The sequence below is a fragment of the Alligator mississippiensis genome, chromosome 6 (assembly GCF_030867095.1).
Source record: "Alligator mississippiensis isolate rAllMis1 chromosome 6, rAllMis1, whole genome shotgun sequence".
NCBI classification, from domain to species: Eukaryota; Metazoa; Chordata; order Crocodylia; family Alligatoridae; genus Alligator; species Alligator mississippiensis.
The window spans coordinates 94,820,542-94,841,439 of NC_081829.1; the positions used below are offsets into that span (position 1 = coordinate 94,820,542).

The 20,898-nt window shown below is 42.0% G+C and overlaps 1 protein-coding gene across 4 annotated transcripts in view; it reads right to left on the minus strand.

The window, feature by feature from the left end:
* Positions 1–20,898, minus strand: part of RBM20 (RNA binding motif protein 20) — a 149,436-nt gene that overhangs the window by 122,494 nt on the left and 6,044 nt on the right. The window contains exon 2 of one of the 4 annotated variants that reach the window (XM_059730181.1): positions 14,045–14,099. The exons of the other annotated variants lie outside the window; for them this stretch is intronic. The gene's annotated coding sequence lies outside the window, so the exon portion shown is untranslated. The remainder of the gene's footprint in view (positions 1–14,044; positions 14,100–20,898) is intronic. 4 annotated transcript variants of the gene reach the window in all.

Below are 20,898 nucleotides of genomic sequence, written 5' to 3' on the forward strand. Positions count from 1 at the left end.
GTGGGGCCGCCACGGAGGCCGAGCGTGGAGCTGCCGCAGCGGAGGGTAGATCCGCGGCCGTGGGGCAGCAGCAAGGTGGGCAGAGCCAGCCTGCGGGCCCCAGCTGGCAGCGAGGAGAGGGGAGCTGCTTACCCCCACAGGGCCCAGCTCATCGGTGAGCTGGATCCTGCCGCAGCTGCCCCGAGGGCTGCACGGAGCGGGGCTGCCCCAGCCACACCTGACTGGACGAGCTGGGAACAGGCCCTGCCCCTTGCCCCCAGCATGTGGCCAGCGGAGCTGCAGCATGGCCCGCGCCCTGCCCGAATGCATGGTGGACAGAGGCACGAGGTAAGTTCCCGCATGGAGCTGGGGGCACCTCGGGGCTGGCCGGGGCGAACGGAGGCACGGGGTAAGTTCCTGTGTGGAGCTGGGGGAGCCTCTGGGCCGCGCTGGGGCGGACTGAGGCACGGGGTAAGTTTCCATGCAGAGCAGACCCATTTCATTGTCACTTCCTGCAACTTCATTGGTGTCAAAGGTGACGTGACATCTCTTCCTGATGTGATGTCACTTCCTGTGAGTATGGCTCGCTGGCCCACTGGGTGATAAAAAGTTTGTGATCCAGCCCCACATTCAAAAAGGTTGGACACCCCTGGTGTAGTTGCTGCTTATTGATACAATTTTAAAGTTTTGGAAAGGGTGTAATTTTTTTCTTTCACCGTTTCTTTTTTGTGCATTTTTGTATTGAACCAAACTCAATTTTAATAATTACATTTTGAAAATAATGCTAAGACCTCCATTCTTTAGTGAGATCCATTTGAAGTTTCACATTAGTTTTTGAAGAAAAATAATTACACAGCTCAGATGTTTAAATCAGCCACTGGGACCACAGCAAATGTATCTTGAAAAAATTAATCTCTGACAAAATCCCAATGCAAACGAATGGAAGGGAGCAAAACTATTAACCCCATGAGGAAGTGGCATAGGCCCCATTTTGATTGCACAAATTGAACAACGTAAATTATTCTGAGCTACATTACTGTGACTGAAATAAAATGGGATGCGGCACCATTTTTGGGAGCAGAGAATGGCATTTACACATCATACTATAATATGAATTTCTAGCAACCCAGAGGAAACTCCCAGTATTAGCTTCCATACGTTCAATGTTAGCCTGTACTCTCAAAGTGCTTTAAAAAAGTAGGGAAATGTTGTCATCTCCAAAAACAGAATGAAGGTCTCCTGACTTCAGCACTTTGTTGAAATCCAGCTGCACCTCTTATTAAAGACAGCTGTAGAGTTTCTTAACCACGATTTGCCTAAGCTCTACACCAGGGAGCCTGTTACTGAGAGAGAGAATTTGCAGACCCATGGCCAAAATTAAGTTCCAAACAGATTGTACAGGCTAAAATTCCTAGATCCAAAAGTAACAAATTAAGTACATCATACAGCTTTGACTTGGAAGGGAAGTATAAAACACCAGCGTTTTATAATACTTGCATACCTTCGCTGCCAACAGAATGAAGAAAAGGTCAGAAGGATTTTTATCATTTAATCATTTAATTTGGGTAATGAATCTGTGCATGTAAAATTGTACGGCATTTGAATAAATGCGTAAAATTTTCAAGCTGTTAAAAGGGAGCTATGGTTTCTAGCTCTCTAGTAATTTAATCCAATTCTCTCTCAAAAGTGACATTAGAGAATTTAAAGCATCTTTTGTACTACAAGCTAAAGCCAGAAAGGTATTTAAAACAGATGGTGGTAACCACAAAACACTTCATTTGGATAGCCGAAGAAATTAATTTAATTGATTGTTTATAAATGCCCATTATTCTCTTCACTATAATCGCACCATTCGCTTTCCGCTTGCTGAATGAACTGGACACACTCACGCAAGTTATTGGTTATATATACTGTGAGCATCAACCGATTGATTTTAAAAGACAACTGATAAAAATAATCAGCTTATCCTTATTAGCCAAGTAGAATTGCGTTAGCAAATGTATAGCTGCCCATGCTTTATGTTGTAATTTAGCATTCACATTTTGACTGCATCTCTCCTGTTAATGAAAACATAAGAGTTCTCTCTCTCTTACACAGAACAAGTTACAAAAGACCATGTTTGTAGTGAGCAAATTCCCCAAGGGGAGTATGATTTAAGGATATCACTTCACTCCACTACTGAGCTGCCTAACTCAGGCTTAACGCTTCTTGGGGTGCTGGGTCACGCTGCTGCTCTTCTTGCCAACTGTCGCTGAAAAGCATGAATCGTGTGGTCTTCTGACGGGTGGAAGTAGAGAACTGGGGAGCTCTCAAACGCACATAATATCCACGTTGCACTGCTTCCGTGGTCACAAAGGGCCTGTGTTTCATGGTGAAACCAAGATAGAGAACTCACAAAACTCACTTTCTTTTGCAATGTGCATGTTACGAAGGAAAGTTCATTCCATTCACCGTCAAGTAGCTTTTTGTTAATAATCCAGCGAAGTAACATTTAATTAGTCTGGGCCACAGCCAACAGTTAGAAAGCTGGTGGGCATAAATACCAGGGTGAAAAAACCTGCTGCTCAAGTAATATCATTGTCCAGATTGAAGTCTGAAAATGAAACTTTTATTCATGAAAGAATGAAGCTGTTTGTGAGAAAAGTGCATACATTCTGTGACAAGATGCGAATGTGCCACGCATATCTTTGTGCTGAGAAATTTACCATTTCAAGCCAGAAAAAGGGAAAGCACAGAATCAAGCAGCACAGGATGAATAGGTGATAGGAAAGCAGCGGCCGTTACAACTTGAACAATTCACAGGACAGATGGTTTTCCAAGAGCTTTCTGAAGAAGGGTGGGAGTGGGGAAGAGGGGTTGCTTGTCACACATTAATGGCATGGGTTAGCACATTAATGGCACAACGTTAGCATGGGTAGATGTGTCAAAAAGACGAGACTCCAGGTTTGTGTTACTTAATATCGCTGTCTAGCTATCCAACTATACTGATGTTTATCACCACAAATAGCAACATAATTCTCACCAGCAATAAAAATGTGCTACCATCTAACACCCAAGTTCAGGAAATCTTGGGTATTTCTGGTGAGCAGGAGAGAAAGAGATGTGAAGAAAGATGTCATGCAAGTATATAGCATGCCATATTTCCAAAGAGACATAGGAGAACCTGCAACGCCAACACTCAGCACTTCCAGCCCAAAAGAAAATGCTCTCAGGACCCAATTACTCTCATCTCCAAGGTAGGACTGTTCATCCCTACTAACACACCTTCCAGGAGCACTGGGATACAATACAACCTTCAAAACCTATGTTTCTGCACCACATCAGAATAGCATTAAAGCAAAATCACCCAGAGTGCCTTGGCAACTACCTGAACATCAGCAGTGGGCAAACGAATCTAAAGAAAAGATTCTTAACTAAGACTATCATCATCTCAGCCAGCACTCACAGACATTAGATGAATATAAATAAAATATATGACATATATGGGCAAACAAGAGTTTCCTTGTCACTTTACAGTTTATTATCATATTTCCTCACGTATAACATATACTTCCTCAGCCCACCCCCAATCAACCACCCAAAATTGAGGTGTGTGTATTAAAGGGGGAAACTGATTTTCTGCCTGGGACAGAATCATCCTGCTTTGAGTCCTGCTCCACACTGCAGCAGCTGCAGTATTACTATCCATAGCTCATGCTTCTTCACTCAACGGGTATTAAAGATGGTATCTCCTTTTAATCATCTTGATGTTCCATGAATCAAGGTAACCTTTCCTAGGATAATCTTGCCATCTACTAGCTGTTCTTCATCTTGTCTCCTATTTCACGGTCCTGGAAAGTCTTTTGCACTTTTCAAAATCATCGACTCACCTATGGAGACCAGTCTTCAAAAACAGCTAGTTTTTCAGCTTTAGTTAAGCAAGAAAAGGGAGGGTGAGTTAGCTGAAGATTAGCCTCTGTTCCTGCTCTATGCAGCCATAACTCTGGAAAAATCATTCTTCTTCATTCTGTCTTTCAGTAACAAAGTGCATATTATATTCCATGGCATATTGTATGCAATAAAGTATGATACCATCCCATACATAAATAATCAAAATACAAGGGTTCCTAAATCAGTATTTTAGTCTCAATGTACTAGATTCTATCTGAATACAAAGCATAGTCCAGGGGCGGGCAATTATTTCGGGAGGAGGGCCGCTTACTGAGTTTTGACAAGCTATCGAGGGCCGCATGATAGGCAGCCAAGGGCACATAAATATTAATTTTCTAAATCTTTTAGGGGCCCTGCGGGACAGAATGGCCTGGTGGGCCGCATGTGGCCCATGGGCTGCATTTTGACCACCCCTGGCATTGTCCGTGCCCCAAAAAGTGTCCAAGGAGCTGAAAGACTTGATGAAAGTGGGTGATAGGAAATTAATATGTAGTTTCTTCAGAGGTGCAATTAATCACCACCAGGCTAGTTCTCAAGCTATCATGAACTGGCAGGATAGATAAAAATCAATGATTTTTTTTTAAATCGGATTTTTAATCGGATTTTTTAATTGTATTTTTTTAAGATTTTTTTTAAATAAACCTATGTAAACATAGTTTTAATTTAAGATACATTAAAGATCAAAAATATCTTAATGGAATAGAGATTATAACTTCTAATTATATACTATTTGAGACAATATATTCATGTCAACTTTTTAGAAAAGTTTTACAAATAGGTCACAACAGAACATGGACTATATTAGGGGCCCAATCTTATGGAGCTCCCAGAGGCTCCTCTATAGATTAGTAAAGATTAAAGAAAACCACTCTACCCAATGGGATTTAGTGCTCAGTCTAGAAGATCCCATTAAGCATCTGTGTGACACTTAATTTCAGTTCTCAGACTGTGGATTTGGGTCTCCAGAGATTACATCCTTGTAACAGCAGTATATAGAGATGAGAGAACAGACCTGATTACCTACCCCTCAGCCCTCTTGTCTCTGCAAGTTTGTGTACACACAGTCAAGCCCTTACCTTTCTCTAAAAGTGAAAAGTTTGAGGAAGTTAAATGAATAAAGGATATTAAACCACAAGAATGCACTTTTAGTAGAAAACAATGATTAAATCGCAGCTTCCTTACCAGTGATTTAAATTGTAACTTAGAACGTGATTTTAAATCTATTTGACGGAAATTAAATCCACCCTGTTAATTGGATAGTGTCTTATAAGCATTGTGCAGACAAGAGATTTGAAGGAGGAAAGATGTGCACTATGAACCTGATTCAAGATTCAAGCTTATTCAATAGCTGTTGGAACAGACTGGATATTACATCACAAATTGGACTGTATAATTAGGTAGCACACCTACCAAGAATATGGGGAGAAATCATTTTCCTCTATGTAAACTCAGAGGTTTCCTATTCATTTTGATGGGAGCTACTGGCCAAAAATACCAATATTTAAAGATAGCAGATCTCATAATAAGTCTAAACAGAGTGACTTGCAATGTTGCACATGAAAAGTTTTCCAAATTATTTCAGAAATATTTTCTAAATTTTTTTTTGCAGGGAAAAATATTGTTTGATTTTTTCAAATTGGACACTTACATTTTCACACAGTTTTACAGTTGAAATTTTCATTTAATTTCTCAGCAAACAAAACTTTGAATATTCATTTTCCAATATTTTGTTTAGTGCCAATTGAAATAAATATCCAAAACAGACAATTTGATTGTCTGGGTTTCCCCATTTTTTTTCCTCTTTTCTATTCTCTTTTTCAAAACATCTGCAAATTTAGACAAGCTACAATCCCTGGAAAAATGACACTAACTTTGCCATTCTTCAATTTTTCTTAAGTTAACATCATTTTTTAAGTGTCAGAATAGTAAAGTTAGTATTTGTTTATTCCTTTTACTTGTAACCCATACAAAGCTTTTGTTTTGAAAAGTTTTAAGCTGAAAAAAGCAGCAGGAAAGAAAATTAATCTTAAACATATTTCATTCTATTCCTTTTAGGAAACCAACGAATAATTGAGAAAGGAGAAAAACAAAACTCCACAAAAGTAGAAAAATTATTTTTGGAGTTGCTCAAAAAAATCCATTCAAATCCAAACAAAAATTTCATTTCCGATGTCAATTACTGATCTCAAATGAAGTTCTCTCAAAACTAATTGCAATTTTTACTTGAAAAAGTGTGTTTGGGAAAATGTTACAACTCTAGTTGTAATGCCTGCTAGCAGATGAGAAATTGAACAGCTAATCTCTTCCATTTCCATTCACCAGAATTTCCTGAGATATCTTTAACGACCTTCTGTGATGCCTCTAATTGGGACTAAAACGTGATTATGTAACTAGTAGCTGGGCATAAAAACCAATCAGACAAACAACATACAACTACAGAAAATCCTGTTCTTTTCTAGAGAACCCACAGGCTATATTAATGCCGTTATAGTTCTGTAATCTGATGAGGGAATGTTTTGAATAAGTGGATAATTGAGTTAGCAGAGTCCTAAAGAAAGATTTCACACTCACATTCATATGCTAAAGCAGTTTAAAAATAGAGAGCAAGAACCACCTGACTTCACTTTTTAATTTTAGCTGGGTGATGAGCTGGTCCCAAAGACAGAAAGGCGCAGCAGGTTTTTTCTCAGCAAAGTGCTCTTCGTATTTTATGTGAAGGAAATGTGGTATGCTCTATAAATAGATGGCTGCAGACCCAGATAAATATGTGAACTCTGGGCTGTGGATCAAAAAACGGTTCTTGCTGACTTTCTCGGGCCGCTCATGCTCTCAAAGGCATACAGGCATCAAAGGACACTTGGAAATCTGAAGCTGCTCGAAAGGCTAAATGTTTGTTGCAAGAGTAGTTTTTTTCACTGTATCACTGAATTATGTATCTTGTAATTTCTAACTGATGCAAGTATACAAAAATCTGGTATGTTTGGAAAGAAAACTGTTCGTCAGTACACTCAAAGGCTTGAGGAACAGACAACACCAACAGTCCAATCAAGTAACGATGCATGATACAGGCACATTGTTGTGAGCTGAGACAGCATGTTTCCATCGCTTGCAAATATTTCACTTAAGAAATAGGAAGGGAATTCATTTTACTTATTGCAGACAGCCTCACTCATCATTTACATAGTGAGAATTTTATTAGTCTTCCAATGAAGAAGAGTGGGTGTGTGTGGGGGGGGGCACCCAAAACAGTTTTCTCATATTTCCTAGACAATCATGGCTATAACATCACTCCAAGACTACTAGCCCTCTCTGTTTTATTCTTGACAGGGTTTAGTTTCATTTTAATTTTAAACAATTGGGCTAAGTACAGACAGTCAAAAAACCTGACGCTGAATCTATCAATTCAGTCTTTGCAGGTTAGTCTAAGCTGCACAGATTGAACTGATAAGCAATGGAACAGACATTCATTTTGATTCTGGAAATGCATCCACGTGCCAGCAGCCTGGGGACGCTAGAGCATGCCTCCCTGCTCAGCTGAAGCAGACAACATGGGCAAAGGTTAACCTGTCTACCCTGAGAGGGGAGGGTCTGCAGGGGAGGCAATGCATCCTGGGATGCTAGGGGATTGTGATTCTAACTTGAATCTAGAGAGGATCTGGGACAGAAGTTTAATAAACCAATTTAATCTAAATTAGTTAAGTCTGTTACTATATTTATCCAAGTTGATCTGAACTGGTTTCTGATCACCAGGGATCTTGGTTTTCCCTGATAAATAACTGCAAATTCTCTGACAAAAACCCCAAAGTCTGTGATTAAAATGAAAAGCCTCCCACAGCCCCCCCAGTACCCCTCACTTCCCCTCCCACAGCCCCACAGCCCTGCTGGTGCCCCTCATTCCCCACCCACAGTCCCTCCAGCCCTGCTGGTACCCTTCACTTCCCCACCCACAGCCCCTGCTCCCCCAGCCCTGCAGGAGAGGCCTCCGGCTGCCAGCTATGGGGCATGGGACCCATGTCCACAGCCCCCTGCCCCCAGCAGGATGTGGTGGCAGCTGCTACAGCAGAGCACAGCCTGGCGCCCTCCCTGCTGCAGGAGAACTTCTTGCCGCTGTGAGCTCTGTACTGCCCTGTTGAGGCATCCTCTGCACAGAGAAGTAGTGAGGGGCACAACCCCGCGCCGCTTCCCCTGCGCGCACAGGGGATGAATTGCTAAGGTAGCACGGAGCTCGCAGCAGCAAGCAGCTTTCCTAGGCGGCCCCGCTCTGCCCTGCCATGCTGGGTCACACCCACCTGGCTGTGGAGGCCTCAGGGGAGGGCAGCAGGGTGAGGAGCCCAAGCCCACAGCAGGCAGCGCACACCCACCTCTCCGCCGTTGCATGCACAGATCTGGGGGTCACAGGTCCCACCTGCCCCCCAGAAGTATGTGTAATGGCAGGGAGCCAGCCCTCCTCTGAGCCCCAGATGAGCCATTCACAGCACTGTCCCATTCCCCACCAGGGCCCTGAGGCCGTGCATTGCAGCCCTGGGCCCCAAGACCTACACACTGCCCAGCTGGACAGCAGCCTCAGCCCAACTCCCTCCCTCCCTATAGGGACCTCAATTTTCCTCTCCCCAGACACTTACCTGCAGGAGCTGCTCTCCAGGCTGCCTGGGGCCATGTGCATATACATGCACATGGCACCCCCTGCCTGACCACCCTCCTTCCGCTCCCCACAGCCCCTGCAGGCTGGAACTCTGCCAGCCTACAGTGGGCTTGTTGCAAAACTGCAAAATCTGTGGGTTTCCCTGCTAAATTGATAAATCTTCGTTTTACTCTGTTTTTTCCATAGGAAACGGAAAACCTGGATCCCTGCCGATCGCTTATACAGATTTATGTGCAACTTCTGTCCCTATTCCAGATGGAAAAGAAAACAGGTGAGCCAGCTAGGCCAACAAGAATTACATAAAGGAAAAAAAAACTGAGTTGATTTAATATCTGTCTGATACCCAAGTGTTTCCCAAAACTATAAAAAGAAGGTGAGCTCATTTTCTGCCCAGATCTTCACTGTACAGTTGGATTGAATAACTGGCACCAAGTCTGAGCATCCATGTTACTCTAGAATCCCTGCAGCAATGCCTGACCCACATGACCACATTCTCTCCTGTTCCTGTACTCACCGGCGTGTACATCTGGTGACATATACCATGGTTTAGATGCACTTGGATTTGCTCCCAGTCATTGTGCCAATGAAAGAACTTTTCTGACCTTGGGGAAAAGTGTGGGAAAGGTTTTTGAGGATTTACAGACCTCAACTGATTTTGCCCTAACTGCCAAGTCCTAGTGAAGGTGCAGTTCAGGCCTATAAATCTAACCAAGTAGGATACCCACGTTTTAAAGCATCTTCTGGGGAAAAAGATTTCTGTGTGGACAGTAGGGAAATTAGAGCCAAAAGCTGACAGAGCATGGATTAACTGTGCAACAATGAAGTCTCCTCTTAACTCCCCTCATCAATCCCCCTGAAAGCCTTCCCCCGTTCTTTAAGTACAAGATAAATCGCCAAAATAAAGAATCATTTTTTTCCTATCAGTTTATTTGTTTTTTAACCTAGGAGCTAATACAAAGTCCAATTCAGTAAACTTTCTACTCACATAAGCACTGAGTGAAGTGGGACAACTTGTATGAGTTTAAAAATGTTGCCCCACTGTGTTCTTTTAATTATACATAATGAAGCTCCCTTTACTCACATAGGTGGGCAGATAATGAACAAGCACTGTCATTCACGTAAGTAATCCATTATCTCAGTGAGTAACTCTCACCAACATAGTAAAGAGTTTGTCATCTGGCCCAGAATGCCTATATCCTATTCCTTCAACCATAACGGTGGAGGAAGGGTACTCTTATTTACATTTCTTCCTAGGTTCACTCGGTGTACTTGCTTGTATCCATATACTTGTTTAATACTAGTCTTTTCTGATTTTAAGACTTTTTGCATTTTTAGCTATTCTATTTACTACAATCCAACCTCATTTCTACACAAATTTACATGATCTCTAGCCTTCTGGAAACCATTTCCCCATTAAAAAATTAACAGTTTTATCTTTTTTCATCCCAAAGCATGGTGTTTCAACATAGTCCACACAAATATAATTAGTTCAGCCACCTTTCACTGTACCACTCTTAGCATTTATTTAGTTTAAATGTCTGATATAACTGGCTGAGGCATCAATAGCATCACATTCACGTCACAAGTGACAACTTCTACTTAAGGTATTACAAAAAATTAAGTGCAAAATCCCTTAAAAGCAAAGATTAATATTGACTACTTATATTATTGCTTGTGTGTTGGATGTTTATATCTTATATCAAAGATGTTAATCTTGCAAGGAACCTGTTTAAACTAATTTATTTGTGCTCCTCCCCAACAGGTCATCCTTGGTTATTCATCATTTTTGCACCACAAACTTACAATTATTTACACTGTAGCAGGACCCACATTGACTTAATTTCAGATCCTATTAAAATAAACTTTTTCATAGGAATCTACCAATCAATGATGGTTTTATTTATGAATTAGTTCAGATTGTTTAAAATCTGAGTTACAAGGTCAGCATACACGGTATTTTTCTTCTTTCTGCCCATCTGCCCACTCGATGCATAGTTTAAATATTTCTTTCCAGATTGCATTCATATCCAAAACTGAACTTATTTATTTATGTAAGAGCTGCTGTTTTAGCAGAACAAAGAGATTCAAAGAGAGACACAGCCAGTAAGAATGTATTCTGAATTAATTTATTTTTGTCTATATTAAAACAGGAGGAAACATTAAAATAGAAGGAATATAGAAGGAAACATCGTTTTGCCTTGTCCACCGCAACTCAATATGGGTAACAATAAATCACCTCTCTATAGTTAGTTACCAACTTCCAACTTAAAATTCAGATTTAAAGATAACTTAGTGGTACATTTGTAATGAAGTCTCTCTAGCAGTGGTCAGCCAAATTAGATTTCCAATTAAGAATAGAAAAAGCTAAATATAACCAACTTAAACTACAATTATTATCGTGGTGCCTGCCGGTGTTACTCCAAAGTAGTTAATGGTCCATCAGGGATTTATGGATCAGCTGTGAAAATTTGCTCAGAGCTAAAACGTGCCAATCAAGGACTCAGCCTTGGAACACTGCTACCAACTCTAATTCCATGGGACTTTCAGTTATAGAAATGGCAAGGCAAAACTGTGTGGGTTTAACTCCACAAAGTAAGGTAGCACTAACCCGAAACGCAAGGAAACATCTCTTACACAGAGCACTGTTAGGCAAATGAACAATGTGGGTAAGATCTTTTGCCTTCATGTTGGAAGCCCTATTAAATGAGATTTGACATATTAGCATATGTATTGGGGGTTTTTTTTAACTTTGTAGCAGGTTAAAAGCAAGGCCCCCACTGTGTTAGGTACCGCACATACACGTAGTAAGGGACAGTCTCTCTACCAAAAAGCAAACAGCAATCTATTTTAACAGCAGTTGCATCAAGGGGTCATGCCAACAATCAGAAAGAACATGAGAAACAAGATGGGAGAAACAGTAAGGGAGTGCATGGCTTCACAACCTATTAATACTTACAACCCTGTTGTTCTGAATAATACAAAGGATTTTTTGGAGGGTAGTAGGTTTAAGCTGGCAAAGAAACTTCAGCAGCCTACTTGGCCCCCGTACTTATTTCCCTCCCTTAGCTGCCACTTGCCTTCTTCCTCAAAACAGGACCTTGAGGCAACTAAATCTGGATAATAAAGGATCCAAGTTTACTCCTACAGACTACACCCTGTCGGTTATGTGCTGGTGCATTTGGAGTCTGAGCCAAGCCCCTTGTGCATCTGCCCATCCAGCCCTGATCACAGCACCTTAGCAGGTGTGCAGAGCATTGCATGGAGCATTTCTCAGAAGGGCACTTCCTTCATGGTGAATTAATTTTCAAAAGTATTTTTAAAAATTGATTTCACACAGCAATGTAGTGGAAATCCTCTTCAAATGTTTAACATCCCACTCCAGCTTCTGAAGTTTCACCAATTCAAACTGCCACAGTCTGGTCCCTGGATGACCCAGTGAAGCGACTTTAAGCATTCAAAAGCTTTGACTTAGGCTTAAAAATGATGAGGGGTTGTTTTTAAATAGTAAAATATTGAGGTTTTGTCTTCTAGATTTTGAGTCCTCAGGGTTTATCCACAACCAGGTGGAACAGGGACTTATTTTCTCATATATAAAACACATTTTTCCCCTAAAATTACACTGCTAGAAATTGGAGTGCACACTAGAAGCAAGGAAATGTAGTAAAAGCAGTTTCTGCATCTGCCACAGGAAAGCAAAAGCGACTCTGCAGTGCTGCACATGGTGCTCCTCCTGACCTGCTGACTGTGGACACCGTCGCTTACCCCTGAAAAACGAGCCTGCTGGAGAAGCAGCTATTCAGGTCTTATCAGTATCTTCCAGGAAAGATCTTTTTTTCTTCATTCTGCCCTTCAAAAACAAGGTGTATATCTTATCTGGGAGTGTGCTGTAGATGAGAAAATACTGTAACCCCCTCCCCTCCAACAATTGAAATTGGAGAGCTGAAATCCTTCCTTAAGTACCTGAATCCAGGTAAGCAACATAGCAGGACTGGTAATAAATACAGTTGCAAGACTTGGAAACACTGTATTTTAATTCCTTTACGAGCAAATTTCTGACAAGCAGACATCGCTCTAGACCAGATGTACTGGCAAAATAAGGCAATAATTTACAAAGCAAGTGTTCCTAACTGTAGGTGTTGACATCTTATATCTATGACTCATGGCTAAGGATAAAATAGGATCTTACCATATTCAAAGGATTTTTTTTAATATAATTCTCAGAAAATAAACAAACAACAAAGTTTTTTAGGAGAGAGTACATTCTGCTAACTTTTGGTTTCTTAAAACAGAAAAAAAGAAGAATCACAAGTGATGTAACAACAAGAATGTGATTTGGCACACTGATTGTGCTCTATAAGGGTCTGAAACGTGCTTAATAGACATTGGGCAGCACCAGAAACAAATCACACCATTCAAAGCGAAAGGTTTCCAAACTGTTTTTAGAGACATTTTGAAGAGGTCTATCAAACATGTGAAATGTTACGACTATGCTTCTTTCTAACGCACTACTGAGATATTGGTACAATATCACAACAGAGGATCAAGTAAAACATTATAAATTCTGTAGTGCTTGTTTTCAGATGTGAAGTCAGACAGTTATTATTGCTGCTATAGAGTGCAATAGTACTACAACTGTTACTAAGGAGCAGTGCAGAGTTGTGCCCCTTTGCTGTGGGTGGGCGGGCAGGGACTCCTCCCCACAGCAGAGCAGATCTCCCAGCAGCAATGAACTTCCCCACTCTGCCCCGTTGCACTGGGTCCTACCTGCTAGGCAGCAGAGACCCTCGTGCTTCACTTCCCTCTTGGGGCCCAGCTGCTTCCACCTCCCACATGCAGCAGTCAGGGCTTGAGTGCTGCTTCGGCAGGCAGGGGGCTGTGGACCTGGGTCCTTAGCCTCATAGCCTCTGGCAGGGATCAGGAGGCTGTGGGTGGGGGGCACCACCAGGGCCAGGGGGCTGTAGGTAGGGAGTGATGGACACCAGCGGGGCTGGGGGGCGGGAATGAGGGCCATCGGTAGGGTGGGGGAGCGAGGGGCATCAGCAGGGCTGGGGGGCTATGGCTTGGGAGTGAGGGCTCTGGACCTGTGTCCTGATGAGGAAAGAGGGTAGGGGGAGCATGGATTTTCCATGATAAAAAAACCTAAAAATCAAATGTCAAAAAATTTATAGGTATTTAGAATTTCTTTACAGTGATTGAGGCGCTGGTAGGCTTCAAAACTGCTTTAAAATTGTAAATATATCAATAAAACATTGTGTCCAACTGATACCTATATACATAGTGGTGTTTCATTTTAATGGATGATTTTTGGAATTTTATCAGAGGATTTGCAGGGTTTTTTTTAAATCAGAGAAAACCAGGATCCCTGGTTATAAATGTGTATTGCCATCTTGTTTCTGTGCAGCAGCCCAAGTGCTTTAGCAGAAGAAACTTAGTAGTAATACTCATGACACCTTGTGGAGTTAGTTGATACAGTTAGTATGTTTCTGTACTTACACGACAGGTTTTATTTTACTGTACTGAAACTCCTCCACTGATTATCTAAAGATAACTGTAAAATGAACAAATAAATTGTTAATTTTTCTGTCTCATACACATTATTTCATAGGTATCCCGGTATCCGGAGCTGGAAGGGGCCTCCTGAGCTATCAGCATTTACCCAAAGAATCCCCAAAATTTCCAATTCCAACCTTCACACACTACAGGTCACAAAATCCAAATCACCAAGATGCCATTAGTAAAAGTGGGAGAGAGATGGGCACTGCCAAAACACTGCATTTGCAATGACAGGGAAGTAATTCGTTAAGAGAGGCTGAGAATCCCAGGAAGAAAAGTATGTATGCTCCAAATTAGAGCGAAAGGGAAAAAAACCCAAATTAAAGCAAAAGGGAAAAAAATCCAGACCATCCTTTAGCAGGAACCCCTGGATTTTCTACATTCTGGCAGAAGCAGCAACACACTCCAAGCAAAAACCCTTAGCTGTAGTCAACATCCCAGTGCTTTAGGGGGATGTAAATCCCTGTCCAAAAGCCAGTAGCATTCACAATGGCAGGGGGAAAAATCCTCCTTGGGCCCTACAGTTCAGCAGCAAAAGGCCCAACGCATGCGATTACCCAGTGGTACTGTGTAACACCCACCACACTACAAGACAGTTCTCTCTACCCCGCAACACAGGGATTGCAGATTCATATCTGTCTCTGTCTGTCTGTCTGTCTCACACACACACACACACTACCTAATATCCTATCCTGTCATACCATCCCTTCCATAAACTTAAGCTCAGTCTTAAAACAATTCAGGTTCCTTTCTCCTACTACTCAGCTCAGAGGGCCACATCAAAACTTCACTTCTCCTAATTTTCTGATTTCCAGCATAAATCTTCTAAATCTTTCTATCCAAATGTTCTTCTAATTTCCCATCTAAACTTGTTAATAGCTCATGTGTAGCTTTTTGAGCATGTGCCCATGTTTTTCGGCCTAAGAAATTATATTCTCTCCCTAATATTTAGTCTATGGATATATTTGTAAAAAGTGATTGAATGCCCTCTATGTTCCTTTAATCTTCTTTCTATACAATAAGGTCATCATTCTCTTAAACGCGAGTGGCCTTCTTTTTACCTGTTGCAAGTTCTTGTGGTGACCAGAACCACAATATTCCAAATGGAGTCCTATCATTGCTTCATACAATACTACTAGTCTTGCACTGTATGCCTTGTCTCTACTGAATATACCCCACCTAATACATGCTACAATAACCTTTTTCATAGATACAACACACTGGAGCCTCATGGTCATCCTGCAACCAACCAACATTCCCAGGTCCTTCCCTTCCCCGATTATCAACTACCCTATGTGATCTAATTTTATAGCCAAACTCCTTGTTTCAAAGAAGTTCTGTTTATTGTATTCTAAATACAAATTCAAGTGGACAACAATAATGATTAAAATTGTAAAGGTACGCTAGTATTTAGTTCACACTAGTTTGCCTCTATTTTTATTTCTATGAATATAAAAATGAAGTAGCTGTTTGGCACATTTTACATAAGCAGAGGTGGAGAAATACACTAATGTGGTCAAATTGTTTCAGCAGCCCCATGATTTGACTATAGATGTGTAAGTATTTTTTATGACAACTGACTGAATCAAGTGAAAAAGCAATCTTAAAAAATATTGTTCTAGCTACCCATTTGGTTCTCCAATTAGGCGAATTAATAGCTAGCACAGTAGGCCACCATTCTACCGTGCTATTTACAAATTTGTTCCCTCCTAGACACACACCAAGATCTCTTTCCCCAACATAAAACAGACAAAGATAACCAAGGGGGAGCCATTCTTTACCAATCAACTAAATACTGCGCACTTAGAAAAATCCTTGCCCAAGACATTAATTATGACCAACAACATGGGCAGATTCAAAGAGGCCAAAAGAACAGGCTGACTACATGCTTTCTAGAAAGCTCAACCTCATGATCCATTTCTGGAACAGCCGGTGAGCCTTTCCAAAAGAGGATGAGAAAGTATTGCTCCAGTGAAAACTAATGACCTTGAATAAAGTTGCACATAGATGAAAGAACATAATGCTGGTTTGCTGGTTGACCGGAGGATGGAAAGTGGTAGGTGACCTTGAAAGAATGTGCCAAGTGCCAGGGTGGCGAAAGAGTGGAGCACAAATGGATGGATTAAAGAACATGGAAAGCTACGGTGTGAATGCTGAGATGTGCTAATGGAAGAGTTTTGAAAGTAAGAGGAGACAAGAGCTGAAACATACACTGCCTCGTTTGCTAATATTTTTCTCTTCTGTTTTACGAGGTGAAAGAAACCCTCTCCTAAGACTCCATCCTCAAGCTGAGATGTGCATAATGTTTAACATCAAGGAATTATATTAGGTTGGGAAAGTTATTTTTAGAAAATGTTTCTGAATGGGCATCTATGATCAATGTAAGCTTAGTTCGGAGTTGTGAGAATAAACTTTTTAATCTCTAGAGGTCGGGCGGGGGGTGTCTACACAAGATACTACTGTGCAGTGGTTGCTGTGCATTTATTTAGTACTTGTATAATCGAGTACTAAATAAATGTGCAGTAACTGAAGTTATTGTCAACTACTGTGCAGTGGTGTATTACCACCGTTGGTGCCGTGACACACTACTGTGCAGTATTATTCGGCTACTGAGCAGTAAGAGTCTTAGGTAAATGCGCCCACGGAGAGCTTCTCAAAGAATTTTTCTTCACTGCAACTTGTCAGCACATCTTATTTACAGAGTAAGTGCAGCAAAAGTGTGTGTAATATTTTGCATGACATGGCTAAGAAATGCACTATGTTTATTTCTATATGAATACTTCACTGATTTAAAAACAAAATACTTTTTTTTCCCCCAAAATTCAATTGGTTTCCAAGCACAACAAAGAACAGCCTATTTGGGAATGGTGGATCGAATGAATTATACATCTGTCACTGATTTAGAAAATTACTTTAATGCACTAAATTAAGAACATTTCCTTTCAGCAGAAGCAGTTACCTATAAAGAATGCCTTTTACTATGGAACACAGAGTATGCTGTATTCTGTATTACTGGTATTTTTGCATTTATAATATGGACAAAAGGAATAAAGGGAGGAAAAAAAGAAAATCTAAAATGACAGTCTCCTCATTGCCGTGGGGTTGGAGAGTTGCAAGTGTGACGGTCCGGGATTTTTTGGTGATCACTTTCATTGGATCAACTGTACAGTTTAGAGACACGAGACAAGCTCGCACTTTGCATTCAAAAGCTTGTCTTACATCTCTCCCAACTAGACAGCTGGTTCAATAAGAGATATCACCAAAATGATTTGTTTATTGTGCATATTCAATATGTGGTTCTGCATTCTCCAATACAAAGATGCAAACTTCAGTATAATTCAAACCAGTGCACAGACTTTCAAACACTGCTGTCACAGGCATCTTTGACTTGAGTGACTCTATCTATCTAGCTTGTGCATTGAGGATCGTTCCCTTGAGGAGCAACCACTCTTCCTGAATTCAACTCCCCTTAGGGTCGTGGTCCCTTAGGGCCTCACCGACAAGCCTCCTGAGCTTGTCAAAGTCAGCTGTCCTTGACTTCAGGAAAGCTGACTTTAACAAGCTCAGAAGGCTTGTCAGTGAGGCCCTAAGGGACCATGAACCCAAGGCGAGGGGAGTTCAGGAAGAGTGGTTGCTCCACGAGGGCGCGATCCTCGATGCACAAGCTAATGCTATTCCATCTCAGAGGAAAGCCAGCAAAAGGACACAGCAGCCCCCTTGGCTCTCCAGGGATCTAGAGGACCTCCCATAGCTAAAAAGAAAGGCCTACAATGGATGGAGGACGGGATCCATCTCCAAGGAGGAATATTCTGCACTGGTCCGGACCTGCAGGGAGCGAACCAGGAAAGCCAAGGCTGCGGCAGATCTCCAACTGGCTATAAATATTAAGGATAATAAAAAGTCCTTTTTTAGATATGTGGGGAACCGGAGCACACTGGACCCCTGCTAAACCAGATGGGACAACTGACAACCGACGCCCAGGAAAAAGCCAACCTATTAAATGGGTACTTTGCATCGGTCTTTCATCAGTCCCACAGGACGCCCCTGCCCATTACAGGACAGGGAGGCTCGGGTGAGGGAGATCCCTTGCCCTCCATCAATGTTGGCCTTATGAAGAACACCTTGAGCGGCTGGACACCTTCAAGTCAGCCAGCCCAGACAATCTACACCCCTGGGTACTCAAGGAGCTGACTAGCATCATAACCCAGCTCCTGGCTCAGATCTTTGAGAACTCCTGGCGCTCCGGTGAACTGCCTGAAGACTAGAAAAAGGCCAACGTGGTACCTATCTTCAAGAAAGGGAGGAAAGTGGATCCGGCAAACTACAGGCCCATCAGCCTGACCTCTATCCCAGGGAAGGTCTTAGAAAAGATTATTAAAGAGGCCATTCTTAATGAACTGGCCGATGGCAATATCCTGAGAGACAGCAAGCACGGGTTTGTTGCGGGTAGGTCTTGCCTGACCAATCTCATTTTCTTTTACGACCAGGTGACCTATCACTTGGACAAGGGACAGGAGATTGATGTCATATATCCTGACTTCAAAAAAGCCTTCGATCTAGTATCCCATGATTACCTCTTGGCAAAACTGGCTAACTGTGGCTTCAGGTCCACCACGATCCATTGGCTAGGGAATTGGCTCCGTGGTCAGACCCAGAGGGTGGTGGTTGATGGAAGTCAATCATCATGGTGCCCTGTGACCAGTGGGGTCCTCCAAGGCTCTGTCCCTGGACCTATATTGTTCAACATCGTCATTAATGATGCGGACATTGGAGTCAGAAGTGGACTGGCCAAGTTCGTCGATGATACCAAACTCTGGGGTAAAGCATCCACACCTGAGGACAGGAGGGTGATCCAGGCTGACCTGGACAGGCTCAGCAAATGGGCTGATGAGAACCTGAAGGTGTTCAACACCGAAAAATGCAAGGTTCTCCACCTTGGGAGGAAAAACCTGCAGCATCCTTATAGGCTTGGCAGTGCTATGCTGGCTAGCACTACAGATGAAAGGGACTTGGGGGTCATGATTGACCACAAGATGAATATGAGCCTTCAGTGTGATGCTGCAGCCAGTAAAGCAAGCAAAACACTGGCTTGCATCCATAGATGCTTCTCAAGCAAATCCCAGGACGTCATTCTCCTGTTGTACTCGGCCTTGGTGAGGCCACAGCTGGAGTACTGTGCCCAGTTTTGGGCCCCAGAATTAAAAAAGGATGTGGAGAAGCTTGGGAGAGTCCAGAGAAGAGCCACACGCATGATCAGAGGTCAGGAAAACAGACCTTACAACAACAGGCTGAGAGCTATGGGACTCTTTAGCCTGGAAAAGTGCAGGCTCAGGGGCGATCTGATGGCCACCCATATGTTTATCAGAGGTGTTCACCAGGATCTGGGGGAACGATTGTTCACCAGAGCGCCCCAAGGGATGACAAGGTTGAATGGTTATAAACTCCTCCAAGACCGTTTCAGGCTGGACATAAGGAAGAATTTCTTTACTGTTAGAGCCCCCAAGGTCTGGAGTAGCCTGCCATCAGAGGTGGTTCAAGCACCTACATTGAATGCCTTCATGAGAAATTTGGATGCTTATCTTGCCGAGATCCTATGACCCCAGCTAACTTCCTGCCCCTGGGGCAGCAGGCTGGACTCGATGATCTTCCGAGGTCCCTTCCAGCCCTAATGTCTATGAAATCTATTAAATCTATCCCTGAAGACCATTTCCCACAGTACACGTCTTCCTTGCTTTGTGTTATCACAGTAATAGAAGTTTGTCACGCTAAATTCCATGTATTTTATTTTGCTGCCAGTTTCAACATGAAGCAGATTTTTGTATTGAAAACATAAAACTACACAATAGATTTGTTGGAGAAAGGCAGGAGTTCTCAGTGGGGCTTTTGGCATCCAAAACTCAAAGGAGCTGGGAAGGAATGGAACTAAGCTGTGATTTTTGGTGCTCACTTCCTATTTGGTCAGGGGAAGAAATTACTTTAAATCTGGGGAAAGGGTGTTAAATTCCCACCCTATCTGCACACTCCCAGTACATGCTCTCACAACCAAAAAAGACAGTACTTTGGTGTGTCTGCTAAAATGACCAGCAGTTAAATAGTTACCATTAGTAATATTTCCTATACTATTAACAGGCTTCAGAGTCACCACTAGACAGATGCAAGAGTTTACACCTATCAGACCTGCAGATTCAAGTTGTCTGCTGATTCCGATATGCATTATTTTACCTTTTACCAGCTACCCTCGTGACCACGAAGGTGAAAGATTTTTGTTTGCTTTTTTGTTTAAATAACACTTTAGAGTTTGCAATATCATTTACTGGAAAATTCAGAAGCCCATTTATACTGAAATGCATATGGCCATAAAATATCATCATGTACAGAGCGCTACTAACTGGCAGCTTTATTAATGTACTTAAATGTTTGCATTGGGAAACTAATGACAAAGTTGGCCATCCTATAATGCCATCCTGTAATGCCTTAACTGTCTGTGGCCCAATTAATAAATATTTATTGGAGATAAAATCACTGGTCAGCATAAGAGGTCTAATAACTTTATGCAAGAACTCTGTAATTAAATTATAGTCTCTGTGCATTTATAACTCAAGCATTTATCCACAAGCCAAAGGATTCGTTGCAAAAGCATTTACTTCTTTCCTGCAACGCGCAGAAAGCTCGTATCTCGCAACTAATCTAACAGGCAAGAGGCATTCATGAAACAAACGGTGCTGGAGTTGCCAAAACTAGAGAGATATTAACAGTTACCTACCACGATGCAAGAAGGCAGGTTTGCTGATTTT